At 47.0% G+C, this 8,773-nt stretch overlaps 1 long non-coding RNA gene across 1 annotated transcript; it reads right to left on the minus strand.

The window, feature by feature from the left end:
• Positions 1-1,283: 1,283 nt before the first annotated feature.
• On the minus strand, positions 1,284-5,714 carry LOC143689067 (uncharacterized). Its single transcript, XR_013178532.1, has 3 exons — positions 5,562-5,714; positions 4,204-4,361; positions 1,284-1,364 (listed from the first exon to the last, which is right to left on the minus strand). It is a non-coding gene; the product is annotated as an uncharacterized LOC143689067 (long non-coding RNA).
• Between the last annotated feature and the right edge of the window lie 3,059 nt (positions 5,715-8,773).

Consider the following 8,773-nt stretch of genomic DNA (forward strand, 5'->3'; position numbering starts at 1 on the left):
TGCAGCTACTATTATTCAGGGATCTGTGGAATTTCTTGACCCTAAAAGTGACTTCTGATTCTTGAAAAGGTTGAGACTGCAGCTTTAGCAGATTCAAACTTTAGATGGGAGAGATCAGATTAGACATTTTAGTCCCTTCCAGTCCAATTCTCAGATCTAAGTAAGCATTCACCTTTAAGCTAACATTTCAACAAAAGAAAGAAAAGAAATAAACAATAGTGAAATTTTTGTTTATGCTACTTATTTTGTCATTGAGAGATGGATTATTTAAAAAAAAAATCAAAGGAGCATGTCCATTACAAAAAAAAAAAGGGAGATTACATTTAGTAATTCAATTGTCCATGTCATTGATGTTAATATAAGACTTTAAAATCCATTTGAATAGGGCCACTCAAATGCCACTTACAATGCCCTGAACTTTGGACATCAACCAAAGTGAAGCAGGCATCGTTCTGGACATCTGCAGGGATAGTGACGAGTCCTTTATGGAGACGGGAGTCCAGCTGGGGTTGAAGGAAATTGAGGCAGCTGTCCGCACCTGCAGCCGAAGTTATTTAAGTTAGCTATAAGTAAGAGCATCTGAGTGCTGTCAAATTAGACAGCTCTCGCTGGATGGGCTAAAGGCTTTCCTAAAAGATGGAAATGAATCCTCATTTTTGTGGGACTTCTATTAGAGAACACCTGGACTCTTATCTAGCAGGCCCAACAGTGCCCAGAGAAAGAACAGGAAGTTTAATGAAGTAAAAATTGCAACTGTATGCTCAATACAATCGTGCAGTGTACGGTGGCCTGCTTTGGGATAATGGGCCTCATTGCCCACCCATTCATGCATGCTTTTATTCAGTCATCCATTCAATTCAACAGTTTATTGACTCTCTGACGGGCACTGTATGGGCACTGGGGGTCCAAGCATAAAAAAGGCACTGCCCAGGGGTCTCAACATGTAGGGCAGGGAGTGATTCACCTCAACCAAAACAGCAGGGAAAGAGAGAAGAATGCGAACTCCAGAAATTGTCACAGTTGTCGTTTGGTGTAGACGGGCCACCCAATTTCTCTGTATCTAGAAAGTGGGGAAATGGCTTGGGGCTTATTCAGCGGGGGCCTCTCCCTCCTTCCCTTCTGCCCCCCTGTAGTCCCATCAGCGGGAACCAGCCGGACGTGCCTTTCCAGGGGCCGCCACGCGCTGCCTCCTCATTTCCTCCAGCCCCAGTCCCATGTTTCCTCAGCAAAGGCATGTTGGGTGAACAAATAATTTATTAACTAGCTTAATTAATTAGCATTTACAGTCTTGAATCATCATCCTAGTCTTCTTCACCCTAGCCTTTTCTTTTAAAATCCCTCTTTGTATTTTAATATATTGATACCTGTGATAAAAAAGTGAAAGTCGATTAGAAAGATTTATGAAAGCAAATATTACCACCCTCCCAGCCTCCCACAGCGCTGAGATAACCAGTACTATTAGCACGTATTTTTCATAATTCACACAAATATAAAATCATCTATAAAGATTTTGTCTTTATTTCTTAGCTAACTAGAACCATATCATACACATTTTTTCAGCAACTTGCCCTTTTCACTTTTAAATATGTTAGAAAAATACAAGTCCATAGAGGATAACAACCTATTCATTTTCTTTATTCATATGAACACAGAAAACACATCTCCACACCCACAAATATAGACACACTGTGTTTATTTGGGCTACATTTGACTGCAAGTGACAGACAACACAAGATACCTCGATAAGCAAGGCTAAAGTTTATTCTGTCTCATTTAAATGTGGTCCAGAGCTGGGCTTCCCTTCTCTCAAGAATTATCTCCTTGGACCCTCTGTTACCCAATGAGGTGGAAAATGAGGCTCAGAGACGACAAAGAAAAACTCATGAAATGGGCAGACAACGTATGAAAATACGGTTCAGCTTAAAGAAAACATCGGTTCAACCAGGAGAAGGATATTTTAGATTAATAAATGGATGGAGCAGAAGGAATCAGGAGTCATTGGGAAGGACTTTCAGATGGTTGGATTCAGCGTTTTGTTTTGTCTGTGCCTGGTTCTTATTTTCCTGAGCTTCTGCTGCTGCGGCTGAGTTTGCTTCCTTCCCCGTGGGTTTTCATATTTGCTGCTTTAACAGTTTCATAGCCCAGATACATATATTTAGCACCCTGAGCTTCTCACCCTCCTCTGTGCCTGTAGCTTCCCTGCACTGTGTCACTGCAGTGAGGATTTCCACCTGGAGACACCACCATCACATCCCAAACTCACGTTCTGCCCTATCTCCCCGTCCCTCCTCCCCCTCCTCCTCCCCGTCCCTCCTCCCCCTCCTCCTCCCCATCCTGGCCTCCCAGGTCACTATCTACAATTGCCCACACCGAGTGGGCTGCTCCCTGCCCAGCCTTCTGCCGTTACCCTTGTCCATCTGCCGGCCCTCAGCATGCCCCTCCTTCCCTCCTCCGGCCCCCCAGCCTCCCTAGCTCAGGTTGCATCGCCTACTACTGGGGCCTCTGCAACAGTTTTTGCCCTGGCCTTGCTGCATCCAGTAGAGGCTATTTCATGTCCAGTCCTTTTGCTTTGGAAAATGCATTTTCCACCTAACAAAATCAACTTTGATTGGTTTCCCCAGAACCAGACCCTGACAGCGGATGGATTTCCAGGAGAAATGGTCAGGGGGCTGGGGAAGTAGAGCAGGACAGGCAGGAGCAGGCGAGGTGTGGGTGCCCACGCAGGCCTTGCTGGGGAGCTGGGGTGCGAGGCATCTGCAGAGGGTGGCTGCACAACCCCCTGCCGACCAGGCGGCTGGAGACCAGAGGCCCAGGTCAAGGTGGCCGCAGGGCCATGCTCCCTCTGAAACCTGTCAGGAGGCTCCTCCTGGGCCTCCTCCTGGGCCTCCTCCTCTGCCTCCTCCTCTGCCTTCTCCTCTGCCTCCTCCTCTGCCTCCTCCTCTGCCTTCTCCTCTGCCTTCTCCTGGGCCTCCTCCAGCTTCTGGTGGGTTCTGGGCTACCCCGGTGCTTGGCGGTAGCACCGCAATCTCTGCTCCCTCGCCACTTGGCCTTCTCCCCTCTCTGGGGGTCTCTTCTTCCAGGTTTCTCTCTCCTTATAAGGACAGCAGTCACACTGGATCAGGGCTTATCCAAATGGAGTGTGGGTGGCCCCAGTTAACAAATCCCATCTTCTAAGACCCTATTTCCAGATGGGGTCCAGGCACCAGGGTAAAGAATTGAACAGATCCTTTTGGGGGAGACAAATCAGCCCATAACAGGCCTCCTAACACCTGGGGTCCATTCCAAGCATGACATAAAAATTATTGCGCTAAGTAATTCTGTGACCATGAAGCAGTCATTTGACCACACGCTGAAAGCTCCGCTGCAGCCTCTCTGCCCCAGGCCCCTCTGACCTTCTGTCAGTAAACGGGATTGTACAACGTGGGGTCCTTTGTCACTGACTTCCTTTACTTAGCATTGTGTTTCCAGGGTTTACCCATACTGTCGCATGTGTCAGAACTTCATTCCTTTGGTGCCAAATAGTACTCCATTTTATGGATGACAGCAAATTTTATTTATTCATTTATCTGTTAGTGGACATTTGGGTTGTTTCCATTTTTACCTACTATGCATAATTCTGTGATGAACAGTCATGTACAAGTTTTTGTTTGGAGCGCATTTTCCATTTTCTTGGGTAAATACAGAGGAGTGGAATTCCTGGGCAGCATGAGGAATGCACCAGGCTGTTTTCCAAGGTCCTGGACCTTTTTGTGACCAGATTCCCCCCAGCTCTTCCCCTGATAGGCTCTGTTCAGCAGGAGGCCTCTGCACACTCAGGCCCCAGGCCCCACCTCAGCTGGCTCCCAGCTCAGTCAACCGTGGGGGCAGAGGTGGGAGACAAGTGAGATGGAAAGAGAAGCCAGCAGTTCCCTCCTCTCTCCCCTGGCCTCTCCAACCAGCCTGCCTCCTCGTGGCCACTCAAGGTCCAGCGTCCCGTGTGAGAGCCCAGCCCTGAGCTTCGACCAGCACATCACCCCCACCCTGTCCCCCTATGGGTGGTGGGGTGGCTCACTGCCGTTTGTAACGTTGGGCTGCCTCACCATCCCGCTCTTGGCTTCTCAGTCCTTCTGTCATCTGTGTAACCAAGCTGAATTCTCTCTCTCTCTCTCTTTTTAGCACATACAGCTGTTTCTATTTTCTGGACTCCATACGTTGCAGCATTACCAATGACTTCCCATACTGTGTTGTAATTGCATTTTTATTGTTCTGGGCCTCCAGCCAGGCTGTAAGTGCCCTGGGGTGGCACTACCTGGACCATGCATACCTTGGTACCCCAGACCGCCGGACCTGAAATTGGTCCTCAGTAGATATTTGTTGAGTAACTGAAAGGCAAATGAATGAAGAAATGGGTAAAATACCAACCACTTTTCCTGGAAATGGCCCAGGAAGCTCCTCCACTTCTCTCTGCCTTGTCTCACTCCAAGCCCACCTCTGGGAAACCTCAAACTTCTGTTCCCTGGCGCTGGCCTCATCCCGAGCTGCCTCCCCAGCATGGGGCTGGCGTGGGGTTTGCCCACACTCTTCTGTCCCCCCGTGGCCCTGCAGGCTCATGCAGGGGCCTCCCTCGCGCTGCCCCTACAGACCCCAGCCACGATCCCCGCCACCGTCCAGCACCCAGGGTGGACCTGGTCTTTGCTCCACACAATGAGGGGAGTGGTCAACATCAAATCTGAACCAAAAATACTTGAAATGCCTTAGCATTCTGGGGCTGCTATTTAGGCCTCCCCTATATAATTTAGAACACAATGTGTAACCAAAGCCAGGTAAGACCCTTAAATTGCTTACGTGAAAAAAAATGGGACTTCTGCCTTCAGCCCGCCTCATCACAGCTGTCCTTATTAAAGTCACCAAAGACCCCACATCACTCAACACTTTGGTCAATGCTTGGTCCTCACCCAGCTTGACCTCCAGCCGCACGCTGCCCAGGTGACCCCTCCCTTCTCCCTCACCCGCTGGCTGCACTGGGCTTCCAGGGGACTGCCTGCTCACAGGCATCCTCCTGCCTCCATGGCTGGGCCTCCCGGTTCCCCTTCACGTGGTCTTGCTCATATTCCCTCCCTCTAAAAGCTGGAGCGGGCTCAGCCCATGCAGCCCTTTGATTTCCCAACTATTCTCACTCCCTTGGTGACCTTGTCCATCTTATTGCTTTAGACACAATCTATGTGTGGTTGACCCCAAATTGATATTGCCAATCCAGGACACTCCTTTTAACTCCACACCCATATATTAAAGTGCCTAAGTCACATTTCCATTAAGGCACATCTCAAATATAGCATTTCCGAAACTGAACTATAAACCTGCCCTTCCTTAGTCTTCCCCTTGCAATAAATAGCATCTCCATTCTTCTAGGTCCATAGGCCAAAATCCTCAAAATCATCCTTCACTCTGCTCTCTCAAACTGGCGACTTGATCCGTCAGCAAATCCTATTGGTCGTATCTTCAAAATCTACCTACAAACGGACCTCTTCCTCTCCCCCACACCCCACTGTCACTGTCTTAGCCCAAGCCATTTCACCTCTTACCCAGGTTATTGCAGTGATTTGTAACCGGGCTCCTTGCTTCTGCCCTGCCCCTCTACAAGTCTATTCTTGACATAAGTTCCTGAGTAAGCCTCTTGCGGTGTAAGTCAGATCCTGTCACTTTTCATCTCTTAACCTCTGTTGGTCTCCCATTGTCACAGACCAGAGCCACATCTTTATGACATCTTTGGCTTTATGTGACCTGTCCCCACCCCACCCTACCTCTGCAATCTCATCTGGCCACCATGCTCACCTGGCTTCTACCACACTTGCCTTTGTGCATGGCACATTCCTGCACCCGGTCCTTTGTACTTGCTGCTCTCTCTACCTCCCAGGTCTTTGTTTGAATGCCCCCTTCTCAGGGAGGCCTCTGCAGGCAGTCCGTCAGGACGCGCCCTCCCTCTCTCCGTTCCCCTTACTCCTCCCTGCTTTAATTTCTCACTGAGACCCTATTCTTACCCATCATCTTTATTATCTGTCCCCACCCCTGGCCTGGCCACACTTAAACGTTTCCAAGAACAGATAATATTTCTCTCTCCTCCACTCCCTGGTATATCCCCAGGGCTTAGACTGGTACTTGGCACTCACCGCATCTACAAAGATTCGGTGTATCGTGAATGAAGAGCTCCACGGGCGTGTGTCTGTGGAGTTCCCACCCCACTGCTGACAGCGGGGCTGAGAGCAGGCCCTCGCCTCACACGGACCCAGGCACAGACCCGAGCTCTGAGAGGGAGTGGCTGCATCACCTTGATTGAAAATCGCACCTGTAAAGCAAGGATTACTGTTCATATCTCATCAGGTCCTGAGAAGACTAAGACACAAAACATGGATGTAAGATGTGTCACCCCCACCTGTGTCATCATGTGAATTCCATGTAGCTACTGGGTGGGTGGTGCCCGAGAATCAGATCATTTTAAAGTCTCTAATATTCACAGTCCTGGGTACTTAGTCTCACCTCTGAAATTAGCTGCAAAGTGTGAAAGAAGCTAGCTAGCTGGCTTTGATTTTGCACCATGAGGTCTGAGATGTTACCTTATTGTGTCAATCAATAGATAATTTTAGTAGATACTTAACAAGATTTAAATAGAAATTTAGGGTTATTAATGAATAATGAGAAATAAAAGGTAGGAAAAAATGTCCATTTTCTAGGCTTCCTTTTCCAAACCACCCTAAGGAATCCTTTTGCATAGATAGTTCCCTTTAGTATTTAATAATTAGTTTCCTCTTGAGCTCCTACATCCATTTATATTGAGTTAATTTAAATATCTAATAAAACCCCCTACTCTATAAGGCAGCATCATTGACCTCCTATTTACTTTTTCATTTCATTTCATTCACTTATTCCATCCAACCATCCATCCATTCATTCATTCATTCATGGAACAAGCTTCCAGGCATCTAATAGGTATGAGACTCTGCTGGAGCCTGAGGGTAATGCAGAGGTAAATAGACACGACTTTCTTAAAGCATATGATTCCACAAAGCATGGAGGTTAAAGCTCACAGACAAATGCCCACAATCTAATATTGAAAGGGATCCAGAGAGATCTAGAAACGAGATAGGATAATTTAGAAAAGAGAGCAGTTTTGTTTCCATGCAGTCACTCAGTTGCTTTCACCATTGTGTGCAGAAAAACATCAGGGGTTAACAAATAAGATCCCATACTGCTTCTACTCTCCAGATGACCCTGGCTGTTCTCTCTCAGGTCCCTTCTAACCCCCTACTGCGCATGCCTCAGACCCTCATCCCAATCCTTACTCTACAAGGCAAATCAGCATGAATAAGAAACTCCTCAATGGAGCAGGCCCTTCCTTGGTTTCTCCTTTGTCGTTCTCCTGTTCCAATTCCCACCTCTTCCCTATCCTTCGAGCTCTTCACATAATCACCTTCCTGTAATCACGGCTACAGGTAGGGATTCTTCAAACCTGTCTCAGGAAGGAAAAATCTCCAAGGCTACACTAAACAGCACCTTGTCCATAGGATCATTTATTTCATTAACTGCAATGAAATTAATTATATGCATATAATAATAAACAAAAAAATGTGACTATGGAGTCTAAATGCAGCATAAACAGTTCCGTTATGACAAAAAGACCTGATCTAGACCTGCCATCATGGCCCAGAAGGAATGGGGGAATATGCATGAAACTGGATTCTTGGGAGGCTTGATCAAGAGGGGCAGGACATAAAACCAGATAGACAAGTGTTTATTGACTCAGGCGTACTTGTCTGAGATGCAGAATTTAATATCCTGCCAGAGACCCCAGGAGATGTGTGAACTCGTGACTTAAATGCATCCTAGAAGCATAGAAAAAGCAGTGCCTTATGCTGGACAAAGTAGAATGGTAGAACTGCTGCAGCAGGTATTGGAGAGAGGGATTGAATGACTCAGAGATTTGGGCATGCTGAAATTGATTTATCACATCCATTTCAGGTCAGACCTATCAGATGATTCTTGGGAAGGCTCAGAGGGCAAACCATTTATCAAGGACACTAGGAATGCTTTGTTGAGAGGGCACCAGCCTCATTAAATGCTCAGAGTGGGACCTCCTCTGTAGATCAGGTGGGTGTAATGGGCAATGGGTGGTAATTGGCACTATTGGGCATAGGCGCATCAACTCTTGGCTTGTAGTTAGCAATGGAGATGAGGAGGCCCTAAAACGATAGGGGTCAGGTAAGCACTTAGCTGCCAGCAACCAGAGCCTTGCGACTATTACAACTGTCAGACAAGGGGGGGCCAGCATGCAGAGAATTATGGGGATGGTTAATAGAATATGGCATTCCGGGGGTAAAATTGCTGGGCAGTGGACAAGGCTAATACTCATATTTTACTAGAAGAATAAATCAAGGATGAATGACCAGGAGGAGTCTTGAGGGAAGTCATCCAATAAAAACTTATATTTATAAGTAAATTATAATTACCTGTCCAATTTCCAGACCACAGGCTATTCTCATGCTCAGATTCCATTGACTGAAGAGGAAGGTCCTGACAGTACAACAAATTTACATGGTAATGATTTCCCTAGAATGGCCAATTATTTGAGGAACTACACTGAAAAAAAGGGACATACCCAGATATTTCAAAGACCATTAGACACGGAGTCATTGACTTTGATATTTAAAGATCCAAAGAACCATCATGGCCTCCCTGTTAGAACGGCGATACATTGGGGCAAATAAGAAATAGATCCTGGCCAAGGTCTGGCTTACAGTGA

The sequence above is a fragment of the Tamandua tetradactyla genome, chromosome 6 (assembly GCF_023851605.1).
Source record: "Tamandua tetradactyla isolate mTamTet1 chromosome 6, mTamTet1.pri, whole genome shotgun sequence".
Taxonomy (NCBI): Eukaryota; Metazoa; Chordata; class Mammalia; order Pilosa; family Myrmecophagidae; genus Tamandua; species Tamandua tetradactyla.